The sequence below is a fragment of the Anguilla rostrata genome, chromosome 5, assembly GCF_018555375.3.
Source record: "Anguilla rostrata isolate EN2019 chromosome 5, ASM1855537v3, whole genome shotgun sequence".
Lineage (NCBI taxonomy): Eukaryota > Metazoa > Chordata > Actinopteri > Anguilliformes > Anguillidae > Anguilla > Anguilla rostrata.
This window is the reverse complement of record NC_057937.1, coordinates 15,071,274-15,097,195: the sequence shown is the minus strand read 5'-3', so window position 1 is coordinate 15,097,195 and position 25,922 is coordinate 15,071,274. Positions and strand designations below refer to the sequence as shown.

The following is a 25,922-nucleotide window of genomic DNA, read 5'->3' as shown; positions in this document are numbered from 1 at the left end:
ATAGCCGGCGATAACGGAGGCCGATCGCATTTCAGGATCGGCCGAGGTAACGCAGGGAGGGGGAGGGGCCGCATTTCCAAACCCCCGTGACGGGGCCTCTTATTTACGACACAGAGGCGTGACAGTGCACACATTCACAAGCCCCACCCTTCTCTGTAACAGAGGGCTTTCCTGACCATTCAGCCGCTTCATTTGTTCAGTCACGGCCAATCACAGTGGCCGGGGGCAATCGTGTAGCCAATAAGCTCTGTAATCTCACGCTCAATAGAGCTCAGCATTCATTAGGTCACGACTGCTGATATACTGTACAGCGGCTGTGTTCAGTACCCATTCAGTTGGCGCGTTGCACAATTAGTTACTGTGTTCAGTATGCAGTCAGTCTGTCTAAAGTACTCTGCAAGTGTCCACAGTATTCAGTCACTGAGTTTATTACTGAGCGTGTTCAACAATTAGCCAGAACGTCCAGTCATTCAGTAGTCAGTGCGTTCAGTATTCATTCACTGTGCTCAGAACTAGTTGTGAACTAGTCACTGCATTCAGGAATTAGTGCTTTCAGTATTTGGACACTGCTTTCAGTGCTTAGCCACTACGTTTATCATTTAGTTACTGTGTTCAGCATTGAGTCACGTCACAATGTTCATTATTTAGTCACTGGTTTCAGTGGCGTCCTGTGCTCAGCAGTCAGCATGTACAGCGCTCAGTCACTTGTCTCCAGGGTAAAAGTGACAGGTAAAGGTAAAAGGTTAGAGAGGGACAGAGCCTCACTGAACAGATAAGAACAGCAGCACGTTAGCCGCCCGCCATCTCCATCAATTTAACATTAAGTGCTACAGGCTAATGGAGCGGCAACTGAGAAGTATGCTCTGCCTAATCACTTAGTGCACACACAGAATTTAGTGTGGAGAGAGACAGAGAGAGACTGTGGTTCAGCTACACACCACACAGGCACCAGCGAGTCCGGCGGCGTCCGGCCCAAGTTTCTCGTTCCCCAGCCACACAGAGTGCAGGCACTGGGCCTTGACCCAGCGCCCTGCTAACTGGCCTGGGCAGAACCAGGGAGCTGTTAATGTGGAGATGTTCTTCCAGTTAGCGCCGGTCTCTCTCCGCGCGGGAAGTGGAAGCGCGGCTGAGGGAGCCGCTCTGGCCCGGCTCGGCCACCCCCGCGTCTCCGTAGAGACGGTTTAATCTGCCCCTGAAGACCGCAGGCGGCTGAATCGGTCACCCCCCCCCGGGTTTGAGTGGGACCGGGGGTTAACTTCCATATAAGGAGCCTGACATTCAGAGCTCTGGAAGGGCCGTGGTCCGGTGTTCATTAAGAGCTTAAAGGAGACGCTAGCAATGAAGAGTGCAGAGAGATTACCGTAAGCGCTATATTAGCTATTCACAACAGATCCACTGCCAATGCTTTCAGTTAACATATGCTGGTAGGATCCAGATGTTTCAGCACATCGCCTTCAGTAAACACTAACAGCGGATGTTGAGAGAAACTACCACTGAGAGCCTGTACTTTAAGGAAGACTCTTAACAAGTACTAGTGAAGTTCAGTGAACTTGTGGTGGCAAACTGGGAGGGGGTTGGGTATTTTAATGCCTATATAAAACGCTATGAGGCTGAACACTGTCTTATCTCTGGGTCAAACAGAAACAGACTGCTCAGCAGCTTAGAGTTCAGTATATATAGCACATTCTTATCCTTCCAGAAGGTTCCTATAGTTACCAGAACCTTCCATAAAACTCTAAATAAGCTGAAAACCGATGAGAGGCTAACCTCTCTGCAGGGTCGTTTCCCGGCAACGCGTTCGCGCCGCGGTGAGGTGCGAAGACCATCGGGGGAAGTCCGGCTCGTCGTCTCCTGCCGGGGCGGGGTCAAAGGGGGCGGCAGCGTGAAAGACCCAATCAGAAACCGGCGCCGCGCAGAGCCTTCAGGGCCGAGGCCAGCTCCCCCCGTATCCGCGAGCAAAATTTGATTACGCGACCTTGAACCCGTCATAACAAATACATCTCAGCGTAACGCGCGGTGTGAAGGGACGGGGGGGCCGGGGGGGCGGGGGACGGGGGGACGGGGGGGGCGAGGGACGGTGTCGGCTCCCAGGAACGCACCGCCTCCTCCTTTCGAGAGAAGCGCTAAGTAGAGCCGACTTCAGCCTTTCAGTCGGAGCGAATCCAATTCCATTACAGACAGCCCGGCCGGGATCACACGGCTTTGAGAAACATAAAAAGTAAATAAATAAATAAGAGAGAATAACGGATGAAGACGTTCGGCAGCCCCCGCCGGGGCAGGCCCGCGGACCTGGCGGGAAAGCGCGGCGCATTAGTCAGGAACAGGCCGGCGGATTACTGGAGCTGCTTCAAACCGCGGACGCTCGCAGCCGTTTGAAAGAGGATTCGTGAGCGCTTTGCCATTTTCCACACTTTTCGGAAATGAAGGCGAGGATTTAAAGGTAGGGGGTACGATTTTCCCCCAAAGGCTAAGAGTCCATAAATAAAGTTAATGAAGAGGAGGTGAAAATATATTCCTTTTCGGTTAATAGTGAGAAACCCGACTGCTGAGGTGAGATGGTCTTCACTGATGCCTGCGGCAGTAATCTCCCTGATAGGCTCAGCCAATAATAAAAGAGTGTTACCAACCTACTGATGATCTACACAACAGCAGCAGACAAGCCACCCTAGCCCCTGCATGCACAGATGGGAACGTTAATGGTCACGAACACATTCAAACTTATACCAGACAAACTGAAACCTTTCGCCAAAACCACAAGCGTTCGTTAAAGTTCAGCTGAGGCAATTTTCTCTCTGTCTACGCACAAGAGGAACAGGGCTTTTTGGAGCGGAGAGAGTTGTTTATAACACCTGCCTCTTTCTTTCCAAAACATCCATTGTTCAGCGCGAGGGGGGAGCGGAGTTATCAGCCTCCGGCGATCAGGGACGCAGCGGCGGCGGCGGCGGCTTCCGACGTGATCGACGGCCCTCGAGCGCGCAAACAAAGGGCCCCCCAGCGGCGGGGGCCCCCAGGCCGAACGCCGCTCTCAGCGAGGGGCAGACTCCTCCCCTTTCAGCGCCGCTCGTCCTCGCCGCTCGCCTCTGCCGTCTGAGAGCGGCGAAATGCAGGCGCCCCTAGAGCCGCTCGGGAGCTTCTCCTAAACGCCGAAATGTCAAGGGGGGCGGATTTGCAGCGAATTAGGCTAACAGATGTCGCAGTTACATAATAATAATAACTTTATTTGTATAGCACCTTTCATACAGACTGCAGCTCAAAGTGCTTAACAGGAATAAATAAAAACAAAAGGCAAAGACAGGGAAAAGCACAGCAATCATAATCAGTTATAAGGGTTTAAAACACATAAAGGTACAATCACTTAACGGACCATCTTATCCAAAGCTATGTACAGCGCTGGAGTACATCGGCGTCGATCAGATACGCTTTCCAAAGCATAAAGGTGTGTTAACTTTAACTAACACCGGTGTAGTCAACCACATTTTCTTAACCTTAGGCCAAGCCTCCCCAGACACCACCCAAGGTGTACAGGGCTTCTGAGCACATCCTACTGCACTGAACAAGGACACAAGACTGCTGCTAAAACTGCAGAACTTCTCGCACTTTCACAAGTGCAAAGTAAGGACTAAGTCCAGACTAAGAGATAAGGAACTATACATTCACGGGAGGCCATGAAAAACATCACAGACGAAAACAACAATCTGACAAATGACCACATTAAGGTGCTTTGGTGACTGGACTCTGGATCAGCGTGAGAAAAGTCAAACCAAAGCAACTTTTCCCAGAAACAGAACATAAATCAGGGAGAGCGGACGGAATGAAAATGAAGACTGGGCGTCGGCTTTTCAAACCGCACACAGGCAAAAAGGACAGCGTCTACCACAGTGCGAAAAGATCCAACTTCAGTTTGGAATTAGGGAGCCAGTTCATGCCTCCCGCCAGCAGGGGGCGCCGGCAGGACGGGTGCCCCACGCAGCCAGCCTAGCCGCTCAACAGGCTGCGAGGATCGGGGGAGCCCTCCAGATTTACTGGCATCCACTCAGACTCGCGGCACCTCCGCATGAATACAGATGAACTGAGCCCGGCGCCAATTAATCGGCCGCAAATTCAATTTAAAACGGAATCCGGCTCGGCCATCTCATCATTGCCCTGCGCACACCAAAGAGAAATGATTTTCTAAAAAAACAAAAGGGCCATTCTTACAGAAGATGTGAGGCTTCACTGGCAAACGTGGCTATGGCTGTATGGTCTAACAGAGGGGAGGGAGTGAGAGGACAGTGATCCTGGAACGGTTCCTGCTTTTCTCCGTGCAACGGCGCCCTCTGGTGGCCAACCGTATCAGAGGAACAGGAGAGAGCCTGAACCTGTCCAGAGCTCCCACGGTGCCACCAGCTTCGTACTGTTCTTTAATCTCGCCGGAGGTCCAGGCTGGCACGGAGCAAGGCTGGCGGCCGCAGCCAAAGCCAGCGGCGTGTACAGCAGTCATATGGTGCCCAGAGGGGCCTGGTCCATTAGCTCCCATTTACCAGAGGGCGGCTGTGCCAGAAATAAACCTGCTTCACTGACCCCGCTCTTCACTGTCCCACAAGCCCTTCGTTTTTTTCCTCCCTCTCTCTCTCTTGCTCTCTCCATCTCTCCCTCTCTCTCACTCAGTCTCTGTCTCTTTATCAGTCTCTCACTCTCTCTCAGTCTCCCTCCCTTTCCATTGCCCTCTCTCTCTGTCACCCTCTCTCTCTCTGTCTCCACTCCCTCTCAGCCTCCCTCCCTCTCCATCACTCTCTCTCTCAGTCTCCCTCCCTCTCTCTCCTGTAACAGCTCTAATTTTGCGTGCGGTGGTTTGTCAGCCCGCAGGCCCAGGGACAGGTTAGGGACGGGGGGGAACTCGGGGGGTAACTCTGCGCTATTGCAGCCGGCACGCCCCGGGGCAGGCCGGGAGAGGCGGACGGAGCGCACGGCCGCAGATCACAGGATCGGCATTACCATAGAAGCCGGAGGAGAGCAGCGAGGCCCGCGCCGCATCGATCTGCTCGGAGCGAAGAAGCTCATCGGCTGAAGAATACCAGCGGCCGCCCGAGAGAGACGTGATTAGGAGGGGCGTGTCGGTTGGCGGATCGGGGCTTTGCAGCTTTGAGTCGCGGCCGTGTTCTCCTGAAGCCCAGAGGAGCTCAAACACAGCTGCGCGAATCAGTCAGAGACAGGGAGGAAGGGTTCCGGCGTTATGACATCATCAGCGGCGGCCCAGCGGAACTTTATCTCGTCATCAAAAATGGCGCTTTCCCTCCTCAGTGTCAACACTGAGAAGCTTACAACACAAAGGGCTTATAACACCACGAGGCCTGAACAGCAAAAACAATGGACTTTAAATGAATGCAGGGGTGTACAGAGATCACAGAGATTATTTACTGCCCAGTCACCCGAGCTGCCTAACTTCTCACTCCAGTCTGGTGTAGCAGCAGGGAAGCACTTCGCCAAGAAACCAATGGAAAGACGTCACAAGGCTTCCTCAAGTTGGAAAATTCCTCAAACCAGAGGAAAAATAATACATTGTACCCCTCAAAATCAACTTAGAATCTGACACCATTATTACAATGCTTACAGGTCAATGGTGTTCCAGAATAGAGAATGCATCGGTAACAGGATTAAGAGTAGATGCTTTTTCAACATTGTAAATCAGTGTTCTTAGAACACCATTGCCTTAGATTACCAGTTTTTTGCTTGGCGCCAACGGGTTAATTGTTCATTAGAAAGTTCAGTTAAGAACATTCTAATGACGTATTTGTGACCCTACACCTTTAAAGGTTCGAACGTTATATAAATAGTAAGGTCGCACTGAGTGTGATTAAATACAGACAAAGGCCAAAGATGGTGAACGTTTCCTGAGTGACGCTTTGCCCGTAAAAGCCTTGGAAGACAGAAGACAGAAGCCAGCCATCCCTGTCCTGCACTGCCCAGATGCACACAAGGCAACCGGCAAATCTGCTTCAAGGCAAACACTACTGCTAAGCAACACAAAAGCAATGGCTGCTCCGGGACTGCACAGACTTCACTGCAGTAACGGGGCCCTGCAGTGCTCCCGTTTTATGAGAACTTGCTCATGAAAATTGATGCATGCTAACTGGAAAAATAATTTAGGAGCACATCTGCTAAATTTTTCCACCTAAGAGCCCATGAGCTAGGAGGGGAAAAACGTTAGCGCGGAGCCTTCAGTGAACCTGCAGGGCTGTAAACAGGGAGGGTTAACAGAGCGCAGAGCGTGCCCCACCTGCTCCCCTTCACCAGGCCCTGTCACATCCACCCACCGCACAATGTGGGCAGACCTGGGCAATTACATTGATTATTAAGCCTTTCAATTACAAAGCAGTGATTTGTAAGGGGACCGCTCAATTAAATGCCCTTCTGCAGCGATGGAGCCGGCCCCCTTCATTAAGCTGTCTGCTGGCCGAGGCTCGCTGGGGCCCCCGCTGCTCATTAAGGGGGCTGAAATGGAACCTGCTTCTTCTTCTTTTTTTCTTTTCTCCACGCCGCCGGCGCACGCTCGCCGCAGAGACGAGGAGCCACCGCAGGAACAGCCTCATGGGAAGGAACGGGCTCTCTGCGGAGAGGAGATGCGCATTTCGCCGTGAAAGGGACGGGGGCGTGCTTCCTAGTGAACCCCACCTTTAGGGGCAGAGCTGTTTGGAGGGGGGTAGGGTTAGGGATGAAGTTATTTGGAAGGGGCAGGGTTAAGGGTGGATATATTTGTAAAAGGCAGGGTTAGGGGCAGGGTCATGTGGAAGGGGCAAGGTTAGTGATGAAGGTGTTTGGAAAGGGAAGGGTTGGGGGGTGGAGTTGCTTGTAAGGGGCAGGGTTAGGGGTGGGGTTATGTGGAAGGGGCAGGGTTAGGGGTGGGCTATGTGGAAGGGGCAGGGTTAGGGGTGGGGTTATGTGGAAGGGGCAGGGTTAGGGGTGGGGTTATGTGGAAGGGGCAGGGTTAGGGGTGGGGTTATGTGGAAGGGGCAGGGTTGTGAGGTGATGTTACTCTTAAGGGGCAGCGTTATTGGGCTCTGACTAAAGACAGCCAGGGGGAAGCGGGAAGAGAGCCAATCAGCAGATTGCAACATGTGCCATGGAGACGGTCAGCCTGGCTCTGGGGGGATGACTTGGCCAGCAGGCCAAAGGGATTGTGGGAGACGACCTGCTGGCGGCCGGTCGCCGAGTGGGGGCCGGTTGCCAAGGCCTCTTCCCCTTTCACATGCAGATGGCTCTCCGGGACCGCACGGCCCTGCGGAAGGGGGGCGGCGGCCTCGGCCGTCTCTCCGCCAACACAAACCGCCTTCTCTTCAGATTCAACGCGCCTTTGCCGTCGCTGATCCCTGCGGGAACTCTGCAGGCGAGGGTCCGGCTCCATCGCCGCTGTAAACAGCAGCCGTAGTGCTTTCAGCTTCTCCACACGCTGCACCACTTATTGCATTTCAATGCAGCTCTGCACTGCGATCCAGCTCTAGAGGGTAAGGGCCCAGTAAACACACACAGTGGGTTGCTTTGGACTAAAACCAGCGCCGATACACACACCAGTGCAAACCAAGAAATGATAATGAGTAAATAAATGTGGAACTGAGAGGCAAACATGGGAGTCCAAGCTGGCAATGACTGATCTGCAGTCAGCCTTCTGAACCGGGACCTTAACCCAAGCGTTCTTATTTTAAGTATGAAACCGATCTGCGGTCAGTGTACTCGAGTGTGACCGTTGCCCCGTGCACATCTACACCTGATCCAGAGTCAGCGTGATCAACCGCGATCCTAACCTTAGCTCAATTATATGAGAAAATACAAAACTGATCCCAGGTCAGTGCCCAACACACGCAGACCCATTCGACATCTGAACCTGATCCGGAGACAGAGAGCCGTCCCTCCACAGCGCACACAAAGGCCTCCACTCTCCCCCTCACCTCACCGCAGCGCCCTCAAGTGGACAACAACAACAAACGCGACGGGAGAGATCTAATCTGTTATTTTCCTGTTTAGAAACATTCGAACAATAGCGCAGACACTCGAGACAGAGGCGAGTGCGCGGCCGCGCCGTTCAAAAGAGCCAAAGCAAACACGGTAATCTCAGCGGCGGCGGGCGCGAAGAAAGGCTCGGCTTCCCGCGGAGCCCCAGCCAATTACCTCTCATCTCCATATCTTCAGCAGCGCGCGCGCAGCCCAGACGCCTGGCGCTGGAGGACCTGCGCGGCGCGCGGCGAGCGAGCGGCATACTGATTACAGGCTTCTGTTACTGATACACGGCCTTACGCGAGAGTGATCCTGAGAATCTGTATTCCAGAAGCTCCCGCTTCTGACCTGAGGGTCCTCTGCAGGCATACAAACGGCAGGTAAATGAGACAGACAGACACTGCAGCCACACAGAGCACTGGGACAGACATAGACATCACACCACAACAGACAGACACTACAGAGAGACAGAGCACTGGGACAGACATAGACATCACACTATGACAGACAGACAGACACTACAGAGAGACAGAGCAGTGGGACAGACAGACATCACACCATGACAGACAGACAGACAGACACTGCAGCCAGACAGAGCAGTGGTACAGACATAAACATCACACCATGACAGACAGACAGACAGACAGACACTACAGCCAGACAGAGCAGTGGGACAGACATAGACATCACACCACGACAGACAGACAGACACTACAGCAAGACAGAACAGTGGGACAGACATAGACATCACACCACAACAGACAGACAGACAGACACAGAGCACTGGGACAGACATAAACATCACACCATGACAGACAGACAGACAGACACTACAGCGAGACAGAACAGTGGGACAGACAGACATCACACCACAACAGACAGACAGACAGACACTACAGCGAGAGAGAGCAGTGGGACAGACATAAACATCACACCATGACAGACAGACAGACAGACACTACAGCGAGACAGAGCACTGGGACAGACATAGACATCACACCATGACAGACAGACAGACACTACAGCGAGACAGAGCAGTGGTACAGACATAAACATCACACCATGACAGACAAACAGACAGACACTACAGCCAGACAGAGCACTGGGACAGACATAGACATCACACCACGACAGACACTGCAGCCACACAGAGCAGTGGGACAGACATAGACATCACACCACAACAGACAGACAGACAGACACTGCAGTCAGACAGAGCACTGGGACAGACATAGACATCACACCACGACAGACAGACAGACAGACACTACAGCGAGACAGAGCAGTGGTACAGACATAAACATCACACCATGACAGACAGACAGACAGACAGACACAGAGCAGTGGGACAGACATAAACATCACACCATGACAGACAGACAGACAGACAGACACTACAGCGAGACAGAGCAGTGGTACAGACATAGACATCACACCACGACAGACAGACAGACAGACAGACACTACAGAGAGACAGAACAGTGGTACAGACATAAACATCACACCATGACAGACAGACAGACAGACAGACGGACAGAACAGTGGACAGACATAGACATCACACCACGACAGACAGACAGAGCACTACAGGAGACAGAGCAGTGGACAGACATAAACATCACACCAGACAGACAGACAGACAGACACGACAACTGACAGAGTACGACCGCAGCGACAGAGCAGTGGACAGACATACATCACACCAGACAGACAGACAGACAGACAGACAGGGACAGCAGAACAGCAGACAGACAGGGACAGGGGGTAGAGCACTGGAACAGACAGTCATATAAAGAGCAGGGTGAGGTGCAGCAGAGCGAGGGAGGGAGGGGCGGACGGACGGACAGGCAGAGTGACCTTGGGGAGCTGAAGGTCAGCGCAGCGCACGGGCGCTGGTAGTGGTAGCGGCGGGGGAAGCGCGGTGACGTAGCGGTTTCCTTGCGGCGGGAAAACAGCAGGCGGGGGGCGAGGGGGGGAATGTGCCCAGAGCTTCCTGTTTTCAGGGCATGAATGACTGAGCCCCCCCTCCCCCCACACCACCAACCCCCACCTCCTCAGTGACAGAAGAGAAACGCACCCCACCCACCACACCATCCGTTACACTGCCACAGAGAGGGACGGGGGAGAGAGAGAAAGAGGGAGAGAGCAAGAAGGATGGGACAAGGGAGGGAAAGAGCAAGGAAGAGAGTAAGGGAGAGGGGGGAAAGGGAGAGACAGGGAGAGGGAAAGAAGGAGGGAAAGAGACAGGATAGAGGGATAGAGGGGCAAGGTAAGGGAGAGAAGAACAGCAAGAAATAAAGAGAAGGGAACCAAGAAAAAGACTGAAAGACAGAGTAAAAGAGAGAGGGGGGAAAGAAGGTGAGAGAAACAGACAGAGAGGGAGGGAGAAAGGGAGAGAGCAGACACATCTGAGCATTAGCGCTTCACACAGAGCGCGGGGATGTGGGCGGGGCCAGGTAGCAGAGGGAATGCTGGGTTTTCTGTGGAGCGCTGACTGATCGCCCTCTGCCGCTGCTCGGTCTGCAGGCTCCCCTGAGGCCGAGCTGAAGAGCGCGCGCGGGGTGCGCTCGTTAAAGCGGTCCCCGGGGAGCGGGGGGACAGATTAGAGCGCGGGACGGCCGGCGGTAATGGAGTCCGCGGCCGGGCTGATGGCGCTCCTGAGCCCTCCGGTCTCCAGCCCGTCTCCGCCCGTAACTATAACGACCCCGCCGAGAGGATGAGAGCATCCGCTGAGGAGCGACCGCCCGGGGACACAGATCAGCTCACACCATCATCATCATCATCATCATCATCATCATAGCTGCGCTGCGATGGCCGAATCCTTTCTGCGTCCTGTCGTTCTGACAGTGCCGCGCACGGCCGGGACAGTCCTCCGGAAAATGAAACCCAGGTAAAAGGTTCCTCTCACACAACACACGACATGAGCAGCCCGTCTGCCTGTTCTACTCGCTGAAGGCGGCTCACCTTCCCAAACTGCTCGTCTGGGCCTCTTCACATCTCTCATTAAAAACCACAGAGAGCTCCAGTCAGCCCACTGGAACAGATGCCACGGTAAAGCACAGCCTTTCAGAATGCACCCACACAGACAAGGACACACACACACACACACACACACACAGGAACACATACAGACAGACAAGGACACACACACACACACACACACACACACACAGACAAGGACACACACACACACAGGAACACATACAGACACACACATACAGACAGACACCCACACAGACAAGGACACACACACACACACACAGACACAGACAAGGACACATACACACACTCACAGGAACGCACACAGACAAGGACACACACAGGAACACATACACAGACACAGACAAGGACCCACACACACACACAGACAAGGGCACACACACACAGACAGACACACACAATGCACCAAGAGCCATCAGCGAACCTCAGCACCATCATCCATCATCCCCAGTAGTTAGTGGGGGAAAAAAGGCTAAATGAATCCCTAAAATGAAAAGGTGACTCCTCTGAGAGTCGCCTATTTCAGTCATTTCCCCATTTCGCGCCGCTCTCATCTTTGGGAAATTCTACCAGAGGGAAAAGCATCGTCGCCGACTGAATTTTGTCACTCTCACGAGCCACATTATTTTCCGACATGCAGCATGACGAACGATTACAATTTAGTCATTTAAGCCGACGCTTTCAGTCAAAGCAACGAACATGATAAGCAAACACCACAGGAGCCAGAGAAATACAGCTACAGTCACACAGCCACCATCAAGAGACATGCCTCAAGACCTACTAGACAAAGGGACGGAAGAGTTTCTCTTTTAATATCCATGTATTAAATACAAACACAGAGGTGTTATGTGAAGGTGAGTTTGTAGTTGTTTGCAGAGGCTATCAGATAAATCATGTCTACAAAATGCTAAGGGCCATACGAGAGAACATGTAAACAGACTTCAGTATTCCCTTCGCTCGGGAAAGCCTTTCATTAAGCCCAAACCCCTGAAAAATTCAGGTGGGAAGGAACGGCACCGTTTAAATTAATCCAGCCGTTTCACACGGAGAACAGCGCCGAGGGTGATGTCACGGGGCACGGGCCAGCCAATCGGCAGCCGCCTGACCCGCAGGACTCTGGACGGGCCCGCCCTCGGGCCGGGGCCAAACGAGCGGGGCGTCGGGCGGCAGCGTCGACCGCGGGGTGCGGAACGACCGATGCTTAATTGAGCGTGAGCACAAGCGCTCGGCGGCCAGAGCGGCGGCCGTGGGGGGAGCTGGGCAGGGGGGAGGGGGGAGGAGCAGGCGGCTAATTACGGAGATTAGAGATCTGCTGTTTTTCTGAGGTCTGTACACCCGCCCACCCACCCTTCAAAAAAAACTCAGAGGGGCTACTCACGATTCTCCCCCCCGCTGACCCGCGCACCGCCCTCTTCAGCCCCTCAGCTCCGGCAGTCTGGAGAGAGAGAGAGAGGGGGAATGAGAGGGAATGAGAGAGAGACGGGTGAGAGAGAGGGAAGAGAGGGAATGAGAGAGAGGGGAAGAGAGAGACTGTTAGCACACGTGTGAGGTGATCAGACAGGTCAGTGCGGGTGTGATGTGGGTGGGCTGGGTGGCAGACACACAGGGTCTGTCCGCCAGATGACTTTTCTGCTCCTGCGTGATACACTGCATAGAACACAACAGCGCTAATATGAACAGCACAACAGCGCTAATATGAACAGCGCAACAGCGCTAATATGAACAGCACAAGCAGTAAAGCACAACAGCGCAATGAACAGCGCAACATGGAACAGCACAACAGCAAGACGGCAAGCATGAACAGCACAACAGCGCAAATATGAACAGCACAACAGCGCAAATATGAACAGCACAACAGCGCAAATATGAACAGCACAACAGCGCAAATATGAACAGCACAACAGCGCAAATATGAACAGCACAACAGCGCTAATATGAACAGTGCAACATGGAACAGCACAACAGCGCTAATATGAACAGCACAACAGTGCTAATATGAACAGCACAACATGGAACATGCAAACAGCGCTAAAGAACAGCGCAACATGAACAGCACAACAGCGCTAATATGAACAGCCAATGAACAGCACAACAGCGCTAATATGAACAGCACAACAGCGCTAATATGAACAGCGCAACATGGAACAGCACAACAGCGCTAATATGAACAGCGCAAGCATGTAACAGCACAACAGCGCTAATATGAACAGCACAACAGCGCTAATATGAACAGCGCAACAGTGCTAATATGAACAGCGCAACATGGAACAGCACAACAGCACTAATATTAACAGCGCAAGCATGTAACAGCACAACAGTGCTAATATGAACAGCGCAACATGGAACAGCACAACAGCGCTAATATGAACAGCACAACAGTGCTAATATGAACAGCGCAACATGGAACAGCACAACAGCACTAATATGAACAGCGCAAGCATGTAACAGCACAACAGCGCTAATATGAACAGCACAACAGTGCTAATATGAACAGCGCAACATGGAACAGCACAACAGCACTAATATGAACAGCGCAAGCATGTAACAGCACAACAGCGCTAATATGAACAGCGCAACATGGAACAGCACAACAGCACTAATATGAACAGCGCAAGCATGTAACAGCACAACAGCGCTAATATGAACAGCACAACATGGAACAGCACAACAGCGCTAATATGAACAGCACAACAGCGCTAATATGAACAGCACAACATGGAACAGCACAACAGCGCTAATATGAACAGCGCAAGCATGTAACAGCACAACAGCGCTAATATGAACAGCACAACAGCGCTAATATGAACAGCACAACAGCGCTAATATGAACAGCACAACATGGAACAGCACAACAGCGCTAATATGAACAGCACAACAGCGCTAATATGAACAGCGAAACGTAAATAACATGCAACATGGACGCCAACGTCCTAATCAAACCACAAGTGCAATATGAACAGAACATGGACAGCACAACAGCACACATGAACAGCGCAAACACAACAGCTATAGACACAAGTGCATATGACAGCCAACTGGAACACAACAGCACTAATATAAGCAAATAGCACAAGCGCTAAATGAACGCAAACGTGTATACAGACAGAGACAACAGCACAATGACAGAAGCAGAAACGCTATGAACAGCACAACGGAACAGACAAGCTATTGAAAGCACAACGCAATATGACAAAAATGGAACAACAAGCTAATGAACAGCGCAGTAACAACAGCGTAATAGAAAAGGCTAATATGACGCACAGCTAAATGACAGCACAATGGAACGCACAACAGCGCTAATGACCACACAGGAATAGACCGAACAGCGTAATGACAGGCACAGAAACAACAGCTATATAACACACAACGTGTATATAACAGCACAACATGGAACAGCACACAGCGCAATATGAACACGAACTGAACGTGTGGTAGAACCTTTAGACAAACCTGACTGCTTCAGCTGTCACAACAGAAGACAGATGGGCATCAACAGACACAGAAAGCTATGTACACCTTAGGAACTGCACCATAAACCCATCACAAAGAAAACCAAAACACACAGACGGCCCCCTCAAACCCAAACACAGAAAACAACAAAGACTCCTGACGCTGAGCCAGGGCGACCGACGGGCTTTGAGAACCCTAAGCGACTAGCGCTGACGCATCAGGAGGGGGGCGGAGCCTCCGCTTTCTGGCAGCGGAGCCTCACATCCTCTCCGGTCCCGCTCGTCACACACGCTCCCGCATTCCTGCCTCCTCCCAGACAAAACAAGTGACCTGCAGTAACCCCCTAGGGTCCAGCCGCTCGGTGTTTACACAAACGGGCCGCCCGCCCAACACCGGCCCGGGCCTGGTTTACACGGACCAGAGGGCCGACGCTCGCGGGCTCGGCAGCGCGATAAAGCGCCAAGCGCTAACCCCTCCGCCGTTATTTACCGTTTCTGAACGCGGGCGCGGAGCCATCGGTCACCGACGGGCTCAGCCGCCTCCCAGACCGCGTCCCGATCGCCGTAGGAACAGAGAGGAAGTGATGGAACGATGCCGCGGGAAGAGAGGAGCGGACCCCCCGGCCATGCGCCTGTATATGCATCTCAGGTCCGCCGAAGAGCACGTTTCGCAAAAGGGATGATGGGAACTTGAGTCTGCAGCCAGTGAGACACACTTAAGAACATCAAGCTCCAGACTACACTCCTCCCATGGTGCTTTTTTGTTCCTTTTGAATAGACACTGTAAGTAGTGACAGCAGCCAGTCAGGACCACTCTGGGGACGACCGCAACATTCATAACCACCAGTAGTCATGAGCAGCTGGCACAGGAGACCAGGTCACCCCCAAACATCACCTTTAAACCAATCAGGATGAATAACCTGCTTAAGGGCACCACGGCAGTTATTCACCAGAGAAATTAATCTGCCGTCATCTGATTTACAAGCCAAAATTCCTTGACAAACACCCCCGCACACCACTATAAAACGCACATAAACAAGCGAGCTAACCGCAGCAGATCCCAGCTGCGTCGCCGCGAGCCGAAGGTTTCATTCGCGGCCGCGCTCGTAAAAAACGCTCAGCCTTTACCGGAGCCCGGGGGCCCCCGCGCCGCGGCAGGGCGCTAGCGTGCGCTAACGATAAAGCGCTAGCTCGTAAAGCTGCGCCGCGCCGCCCGCACTCCAGAGGAGAGGCCCGGAGATGTCAGAGTGCGTAAAAGTTTAATGCGCCTCAAACGAGTCCCGGTGAGCCGTAAAGGGCGAAGAACCCCAGACGTAGTTTCCAGTTTTAGTGTCCCTTTAAACATTCAGAAGTTTCGGTCGGAGAGAACGACCCTTGGCCGCCCCGAACTCCGAGCTCAAAAACAAGATGAAGCCTGCATCTGAATGAGCACACTTGCCTACTATCGAGTACACAAGCCGTAATGTCTACAGTACACAACTTGTATACTCGATAATAGACGGGTGCGCCAATTCGGACACGGCCAAGCATTCGAGCGTCACTGTGACGAGTGTAACCATAGCGACGTGCGGCTGGCTAACGCCGCTCCTCTCTTCGTTGCGGATTCTGCTCACGGACTCCCACCCTGGGCCCCATCAAACCGAGCGAGGCGCGCCCGGAGCACGGATCATTGGCTAGTTGGCGGGGCGGTGATCTTCCGCGGCGTGCGGCGGAATCGTTCGGCGGCTGGAAGAAAGGCGGCGAGGCGGAGGTCTCGTTCCCCGGCCCGCTGCGCGGCTGGGGGGAGGGGGGAGGCTGGGTGGTTAGCCCAAAACGGCACACCTGACCGCAACAGAGGAAAAGCTGCAGCCAAGTACACAGAGGAAGGGAGGGAGAGAAAGGGAGGGTAAGGGAGAGAGTAGGGGAAGGAGATGGGGAGGGTGATGGAGAAAGAGACAGAGAGAGCAAAGGTAAAGGAGAGACAGAGAGGAGTGTGAGAGAGAGAGAGGATGAGAGCAGGACAGATGGTGCCCAGCTGTTTTGGGTGTAGCAGCAGGGGACAGAGGGAAGGTCCTGACCCCAGGAGCAGCAGTTTATTTAGAGCAGCGGAGAGCATGTGTGTTTCTGTGCAGGTATGCGCCGTGTGTGTGTAGGTATGCGCCGTGTGTGTGCAGGAACGTGCAAACGAAGGCGCCCCCTCATGCAAAACCGCAGGCCGCCTGGCTGGCAGACTGAGATCCTGCTCCAGACATGCAGGGGGGGGGAAGAGAGGGAGAGGGAAGAATGAAAGAGGGAGACAGAGATGGGTAGAATGGGAGAGAGAGAGGACCGGAGAGAGGGAATGAGGGAGAGGGAGGAGAGAGAAAGGCCTCCTTATTCTCATTCGGGTCACGGACCCGCGCAATGATGAGCCCAAAGGGCGACCGCGCTCCTCGACCGCAGAGCAGGCTTTCAGGTTCATGCGTGGTTCCCCCCCCGCCAGACGTTAATATTTATTTATGCTGCGTAAACAGAGGGGGAGGGGCGGCGTCTGTCAGGCTCCAGCGGTCATGTGACGTCTGCGCTCCAGGGGAAGCGTGCCGTCGGAGCGGCCTCGTCGAACGTGGACCTGAGCGACGCGGTCGCTTTGTTTAGCCAATCTGCCGCCGTTAAACTCTCCGACCCGCTCGGCAAATAGAGAGACGACAGACCGGCTCACCTTCGCTCCCCCCCGTGACCCGCTGCGGAAACCAAACTTGAGTCTAATCCCTTTCTGTGTGGACAAAACCACATGCAGGGAGGTAAACATTGTTTCACCGCAAAGACAAGGACAATATGGGAATGGAAGGGTCTCCCGTTTTAGTGGTCAAACCCCACACGTCAAACCAAAGCCTTCAATGTGTTCTGGTGGCCAATCGGCACTCGTGCCAGGTTTAAGCCCGCCCAATAGGAGTCTGGCAGAAGCAGCTCAGAAGGACAACCCTTGCGCCCCTGACCCGGCCTATCGCTGAGGAGAGGTCGTTTAGTGAGGTCTCGGGGGCGGGCTGAGGGACCGGAGGCCGGTCGGTGAAGGCAGCTCGTTAGCAGCTCGGCTCCTCCCCCCGCTCGCTGGGCGGGAGGGGCAGCAGATGGAGCGGCGGCGGGGGCGGCCGCGGTTACCGCCGTAACCTTGGCGTCTGTCCTCAAACGCCTCGCGGCAGAGGAGGGATTACGGGAGGCTGACTGTCATCCCGGTCGTGTTCCAGCTCACACGCAGGCCTCGCCGACTCCGTCACAGACACAGCCTGTTCCACCAAGGTGGGAAATCAGAGATCTTTCCAGAACATCCAGTACTTAGAGACAGCTCCACCGTGCAGTCATGAGACAGCCCTCAAACGACAGCACATCTACAGAAACGCATACGGATATCGACTTCCGGGAACGTATCCAGGAGGGGACACCGCACGGGCGGAGTACCGTACTCACGGGTACAATGGCCGCAGCCCGTCGGTCACATGACTTCCAAGTCATGACCCGCCTTTAACGTTTCATCAAACCCTTAAGTACATGCCCTTCCCCTGACCTCACTACACGGTCCCACAGGAATTACATTACAGGCATTTAGCAGACTCTCCATCATCCAGAGCGACTTACACAACCTTTTACACAGCATGTCCACTGCATCCATTTATACAGCTGGATATACACTGAAGCACCGCAGGCTAAGTACCTCGCTCAAGGGTACAACGGCAGACCTGGGAATCGAACCAGACCAGCTCCTAACCCAAGACCAGCTGCTTACCCATTATACTACACTGCGGCTCTAGACAGTGCAGTAAAACACAGGCAATGCAGAGGATTTTTCAGGCCACGGCACAAGCCGGGAGGAAGGCAGCGAGCGTAAAGCAGGAGGGGGAGACGTGACGCGGCGCGCCAATCCAGAGACACCGCTCCGGCTTTATCGGACGCAACGTCGCGCCTCGTAAAAACGGTCTGGGAGCCGCCGAGCGCGTCGCGCCGACGTGAGCCCCCCGCTCGCTCGCTTCACCGCTCCCCGAGGACCCGCCTTCTCCTCGGAAAGCTTCGAATACAAACACGCCGCAGACGGCGAGCGTAATCCATCCCCTCAGCAAACCGCGCGCTCCAAAAATAACAGCCCTGGAAGCAACCCCGGGCGCGCACACACACACACACACGCACACACACACCTGTGTACACACACACGCACAGTCTGGCCTAGAGACGAGCGCGGGCCCAGACACACTTCCTCATACACTCCTCATATCACCATATCAAAAGAGAATGGGCCCTCTGTTACTTCTGTACTTCAAAACAGAGGAAGTACACACACACACACACACACACCTCAGCCCCAACTCAGACAGGAATGTTGAGACTCTTAAGCTCCAGGAAAGAGATTCAGTACAATTTTCCCTCATCTTGCAAACTCTGAACCACTTAAAGCGCATACTTCACGTTTTCAGATCTTTCCAGAAAAAAAAAAAAAAAAAAGATGAGGGCAACCATTCAAACGGTTTAGAAAACCCTTCTAGAAGATTCCACCAGTGCAATTTAGCGGGGCGAGCGAGACCCACACCAGAGGACACTTGTGTACTCGACAAGCTTGCGACATCTCCATCGAGCGCTCTGTCAAAAGCCCGTTCCACCCCAATCACCACACAAAAAGGGCTCCTCCTCAGAGCCTCTTCCCCTAAGGGGCGGTAGGCCTCCAGGGTTAACTTCCTGCCCTGAACAGCACGCTCCAGCACAAGGGGCCCAAGATGATGCCTTCATTAACCAGAGAACAACCTCCAATCTTTTTACATTACATTACAGGCATTTAGCAGACGCTCTTATCCAGAGCAACTTACACAATATTCTACACAACATTTACATTGCATCCATTTATACAGCTAGAAATATACTGGAGCAATGTAGGTTAAGCACCTTGCCCAAGGGTACAATGGCAGTGTTCAACCCAGGAACTGAACCTATGACCTTTAGGTTACAAGACCAGTTCCTTACCCATTTATACTACACTGCCACCCCGACTGACTCTCAGCAGTCAAAGGTCCATCACTGTCCATGTGTAGCCTACATGGTACACAAACCAGGGCGGGAACTCAATGTGTAAAAACGAATACAACAAAAAGATAAAGAAGCAGGCATATGTGGTTTTTGCACAGCAACAAAGGTATGAAAGATAGTTGAAGAAAAATGCCAATGTCGTAATAGGAAAACAAATTAAATGGTAAGGGTGCGTGATATGGAAAGTCAGGGGCTAAAACTTAGAACGCCCTACATTTGACAGTCCATGTGGGCTGTTTTGCATTATAGCACAAATGCAAACTGCAACCAAGTTCCCACAGTCATGGGACAAGACACTGCACAGACGTCAACTTAAAATTGTTTATTGAATAACAAAATTTCAACGAGCTTTCTTTAAGCAGAGAGCGTGCATTTAGAGAGCTACAGAACATATGTAGCCTACATCTTTGCTTGACAGTTTGCTTGGTAAAAAAAAAAAAGATAAATGAAAAATAAACAACAGTAAGTTTAGATGAATTTTATTAAACCAGGACGACATTCTCGCGTAACAGCATCAGCTCCACATCGAATGCATCTTATATGGATACGGACATGACCCCGACGTTACCCTACATCCCTGTTAAATAACCAGCACTAAGCTCACACAGGCAAATCACGTCGAGTCCTACAGCTCAAACCAGATGCATTATGGAAACTCAATGTCACTTGTAGAGGACTCGTAACAACAAATTGAGAAACACTGGGCCCAAATCCTCAAAAAAAAAACTCCCTGGGGAGAAGAAAAAGCAACAGGCACTTTGCAGACCAGGCCAGCCCAGCGTGTTTTTCCCGCCCGTCCTCAGGCAGTCTGCAGGGAGAGGCCGCCCAGGAGGGGAGGCTGTGGGGGTCGCGCTCGGCTCCGACACCTCCTCCTCCTCCTCCCGCAGCCCGGCTCTCCTTTCCCCGGGGGAGGCACCCGGCTGAGGAAGGAGCGGGGCCGGGAGGGCTCGGGTTACCGCGGGAAACGGAGCGGCTGTAATAATCGTAGAGGCAAAGGGGGGGTGGGGGGGGGAGCGCCATGCGGGCCGGGCACATTCCACGGAACAGCCTCGTCTGACTGTCCGTTCTCCTCCCGCCATGCTGCTTGTTCTGGGTGATTTGCGGGGCTCTGGTTGGTCTCTGCGGCCTGTAGAGGGCGCTGCTTGTACAAGCGGGTGAACAGGATTCAGAGAAGCCTGAGCAGTAGGCTAGGGAATGAGTGCAGACGGTCCAGGCGGTCAGAGCTGGAGTTGTTTTACAGTCCGGGAGCAGCAACTGTAATGGCAAATGCAGCTGTGCAAGGAACAAGCGAGTGTAGGGATTGGGCAGAAGCTCAAAGAATTGTGAGTGTTACGTGCTCCAATCGCCAGTTTGACTACCTTCACCAACATACACAAGTCTTCAGTTACAGGGACTGGTGAGAAACTAGCGATCGCATCCTGACAAGTGGGCAGGATTATTGCTCTGAGCTGCACTTCACAGGGAAGATGTGGAAACTCTTCCCTCTGCACAAGAGGCTAAGGCAGGCTAGACGTCCTGCATACCATGACTCCACACCGGCTCGCTCACACAGGTTCCATACCAACGACCAGCTTCAGTTACAGTCGAGGGTGCGCTTATTGCTGATGGTTCATCACAAAGTGATAGCCCCTCCCCAACTCACGTAGCTCGGGACACCCCAAGAGCCGTGGGCGTCCGACACAACCGTGACTCCCGTTCAGCGAGGTGGTGTGGGGGGGGGGGCAGGGTGATGGAGGCCTGGGCCTGGAGCCAGGCACCGTTGGCAGCATCCACGCTCACCAGCAGGCAGATGGACCCGCCATCTCCAGGATGCATTGGTCTTCATTAGGCCCAGGTCCCCCCCCCATGCACCGGCAGCCTCTCTCTGCAAGCACATCCCATTCACTCAGTCAGCCCAGACGCCCGGGCCTAATTGCCTGTTTCACATGGCCGTCCAGGGCAGGGAACTCCCATGATTGAAAGAGGCAGGGGGAGGTGGGTGTACCGCCATCAGGTCCATCTGGCTTTCTGCTCCTTCCTCTGCAGGGTGAAGGCATCCCGCAAACCTCATCTCACGATTCATAACGCTGATGATTCAGTCAACAGGAGTTCTTGGGTCCACAGTGTTGGTGGGTCTTTGTTGTTTCTCCCGGGTGTGTGGGTGTGTGGACTCTCATCAATCAAGGACTTCAAATAAGAATGTAATTGATAAAACTGACCAAAAGACTAGCAGATTTCACAGCCCTCTGGGACGGGAGTTTGATAGCTCTAAGCTGAGAGGAGGAACGGACCCCAAAAATTCCCAGGCCGGGGGTCCTGTTTTTTGGGCAGCAGCCAGTTTGCGCTGGCGTACTCGGACCGCATCGATGTCTGCACGCTCGAGGAATCGTCGGGCACTGCCAAATGGCATTTCCGCAGACTGTAAAAGGGGCTGCGTGCACAGAGTGGGCTGTAATCGGAACCCGGACGAGGGGCGGCGTCTCCATTCCCTCAGACGCTGCCCATCAATTCCGCGAAGTCGTCGCAGCCGCGGGGGCGGACGGAAGCTTATTGTGTTTCATCCCAGTGTGGGAAACCATTTACCATGGTTCCACTACCAGACAGACTCGAATTTAATCAGACTCGCTGTCTGATAAATCCAGAAGACAGATTTTTGTACACACCCACACACACACACACACACACACACACTACCCAAAAGAGGAGGGGGGTACACCCCTCCCACACAGCCTCAGAACAACAAAGGCCCGCCGTCTACACAGCAAAACCCCACTGACAGACACACACAGTGCCAGTGTCACTCCACCCCCCCTCTGCTTCTCATAGCCCTCTGAGGCCCGCTCCCTGCGAGATGAAGCTTGGGAAACGGCCGCTCCGCTTCCGTTAGCCCTGGCATACGTTCGGCTTCGCGAAGCGGCCAACAGAGCCAAGGTTCACGTTTGTGACTTCAATCTTTTTTTTCCCCTGCGGTTAGCCAACCAAGGCAGGGTGGCCGAGTACAGCTGACATTAACATAGGTGGCAGATAACAGAATAAATCACAGCGTGGTCTCCAGTCATCGTGCTCCAGGCCGACAGAAACAGTGTCGCACAGACACTGTGAGAAAAAGTAAAGCATATGTTCCAGCCTTGACTGTGACAGCCAGCTGTTTTTTTTGGGGGGGGGAGGGGGGAGAAAACGTGTCCAGCGGGTGTCCTGATTAGCAGGTCGCCATGCTGCCTGATGGAATCTCCCGCTGGTAAACCAATCAAGACGGCTCCCAGCGCCGAGCCGGACTCCGGCAGGGACCGGGGACACGAGGGCGTGGAAGCTTCCGGAAAGCTAGCCACCACCTGCTGTCCTTCACAGACACCCCAGCCGTTTAGGAAAGGCAGAATAATGCCTTGGGCAGCACAGCACCAGCAGGGGTGACGCAAGGATGCACACCTGAGCCAGTCTCTGCTGGCAGGGAATGGCGGCGAAAATCGAGCGGGCTGCTTCGGGCCCCCAGGGCGGACTGGAGCCAGAGGCCCCGCTGCGCGTCTCTCAGGAGAACAGGGGGCCCTTTCTGTGGTGATTGGGGGGGGGGGGGCGCAGGTACAGTGGGAGAGCTGTCATTGTGAGCAGCTTGCTCCCTGCAGGGGGTGGGAACTGAGTGAATGGACAGAGCTCAAACTGACACTCTCGAGTCCGATTCTTGGATTCATACACATGCTTGCAAACACATGAGCACTACTATATACACTCACACACACACACAAAAACACACATGCACATGCCCACACACACACATAGACATATGCATGAACAAATACACAGGTGTACGCACACATGCTCACTACTGTCTGTACCTGTTAAACAAACAGGACTATCTGTATTGGTATTTGGATATAAACCAGAAAGTGAGAACAGCAGTTGTGCAAACATCAGAAAACGCCACTTTTCTAGCCCAGATATACATTAAGTTTGAAAATGGCATTTTCTGTTGTTTACACAACTTCCAGTGTGTGAAGCACCCACTTCCTGCTTTCTGTGGGAATGCTGACACACAGCCCTGCCGGTCGAACCGCTGCACGGCCCCGAAACACAAACACATGCACGCCACGATTTCAGCATTGTGGATAATCCCTGGAACAGGAACCGACTGCAAGACATGACGCACGCAGTCTTTCGCTCCCAGGGTGCTCACGTTATTTTCTCGATTATTATCGCAAGGCCATGATTTCATTCGGTCTGAGATTGAGTCATTTCCAAAAAAAAACGTTTGCTTTTAAATCAACATGCAAAAAAAGGTTCAGCATAAGAATCACATTCAAAACTATATACAATCCTTTAGTGGAGGTCTGAATAAGTACCATGAGCTGGACCAAAAGAACTAGCACGGCATGGCCCTACTGCGAGTCCAAGCTCAACCACAGCAGCCTTTCCTCCCGAGTCTCACACAGTAGCAGCAGTGCTAATGCCAATGTCGCTGTGCATTTGAGTGTTTGCACTGTGATGCGCACTGCCCCCCGTTGGCCAATTCCCACCATGCTCTGCTTGAGGAAGGACATGGAAGGACACGTTCATCGCTCAAAGAGAGTCGCGTAAGGGCCGGGTAACGACAACGCCTCTCGTTTCACGAAGCGGCGTTGCTAATCGCGTCTTTGTGCCAAAAGCTTCCCCTCACATGAGCCCTCAGACGCTAGCTTCAGACATATAGAACATAAGGCCGCGGAAGATCCAGGATCAGTTCTTGAGTGATCACAGTCTACAGCGAGCTAGCATTGCACCCGTTCACCGACGGGGCCAAATTCTGAACCCGACGCCTTCTCCTGGCAAATTCTCCTCAGCCACCGGCGTGAAAAATAAGCAGCGCTCTGACAGGCACGCGTTCCAGGTCGGCTCAGTTCAACCAGTAGCTGACAAGACGGTTTCATAGCAACTTCACAAGATGTTTTGTTCAGTGCAGACCGCCAAGTTTCTGAGTGCATTTAGATGCCTCGGTTCCAGAGATTTAACACGTTCAAACTTAAGCCCAAAGTTCAACCAACTCCTAACAGGTTGCTATGGAAACATGTAATAGTCATTTTGATGTGGACTGTGTAGGCTTTACCAAGTAGCATGCATTTTCCATGAAAACCTTCCAAAAGGATTATTTTTCTCTCATCTACTGTTCTAGTTTTGATTTATACAAGACAAACACAGAAAGAGAGGACAATATAAGTTATGACAAGGGTCAAACAAAACATAAGTCCAAGGCCCACTTAATGAGGATATGCTTTCTCCAATCTGTGTAGAGCATCATGCTCATGCTGACCCAGGATTAGCTTCTACAAACTAGCCGCCCACATCAAGCTGGGCCAATGAGGAGCGCATAGTCGTGGCTGGCCCAGGATCAGTTCCCACGGGCTTGCCGTCTATTGCCAGCATGCCTCCGTTGCCCAGAGACTCGTCCTCTGCGCTGGCTGGGAAACGGAAGCCCAGAGATTAAACTGCCCGGTGACCGATGATGTAATCCTGCTGCCTCTTCCCCACCTGCTTATCTAACGACGGGCGCGTCGGCCGGTGACACCCTTTCCTCTGGGGCCTCACAGCAAACACAGCGGAACTGCAGCTTCGACGCCCTGCGAGCAAACAGCACACTCATACGCACGCATCAGGACACAGACGAGCACACGCGCAGGCATACACACACACACACGCACGCATACACACACACACACACACATACGCACGCACGCACACACACACGCACACATACACGCACTGCACACGCTCACAACACACCACACACCCCACGCACACACACACACACGCACGCACACACACACACACGCACGCGCGCACACACACACGCACACACACACACACACACACACACACACACGCGCACACACACATTTTCTTACCCAGTCTTACTCTCTCAGCAACACGCACTGACAAACCACATTTGCTCACAGACAGACAGATCGCTTAGGAGCACATGCAACGTTTCTGAGTGTTTGGAACTGTCCCCAAACTTTCAAACATAAACAGGAAGCTTACGGGACTTAAAATATATTCACAAACCTGTCTTCTTTAATTTACTTCCATTTTAAATGGTTCCCTGGTTCACTTCGGTTATTATTAGGCCCACATCCTGTTCCATGTCTATCCCAGGGACAAATCTGGCCCTCGAGGCCAGCACAGTAGTACTGCTGGTTTTCATTCATCCCCTCTAATAAGAACTGATTAAACCAGGGACGCCGGGTGAGTTAAATCTCTGGCCAATCAGTGGCATTCATCAATTAATTAACTACCAAGTAGAAAAGCAAACCAGCACTAATACTTTAGGCTTTTCAAGAGCAGATTCCTAGAACAAGCTGTAAGCGTTTTCTAGGATGAAATCAGGGATCCTGGACGGGCGCCGCGAGGAGGCTGCAGAGACGAGTCTTCCGCCCGCCGCGCGCACTTAGCGCGGGCTTTATACATTATTTACAAACCCTTATTTACTCCCTATCCAGACGCCCGTATCCATGGCAACTCCTAGAGGCAACATGT

At 52.9% G+C, this 25,922-nt stretch overlaps 1 protein-coding gene across 3 annotated transcripts in view; it reads right to left on the bottom strand.

The window, feature by feature from the left end:
- LOC135254803 (cilia- and flagella-associated protein 251-like) overlaps positions 1-25,922 on the bottom strand; it is an 82,832-nt gene that overhangs the window by 39,957 nt on the left and 16,953 nt on the right. For all 3 annotated transcript variants that reach the window (XR_010329966.1, XM_064335317.1, XM_064335318.1), the window contains exon 2: positions 12,347-12,403. The gene's annotated coding sequence lies outside the window, so the exon portion shown is untranslated. The remainder of the gene's footprint in view (positions 1-12,346; positions 12,404-25,922) is intronic.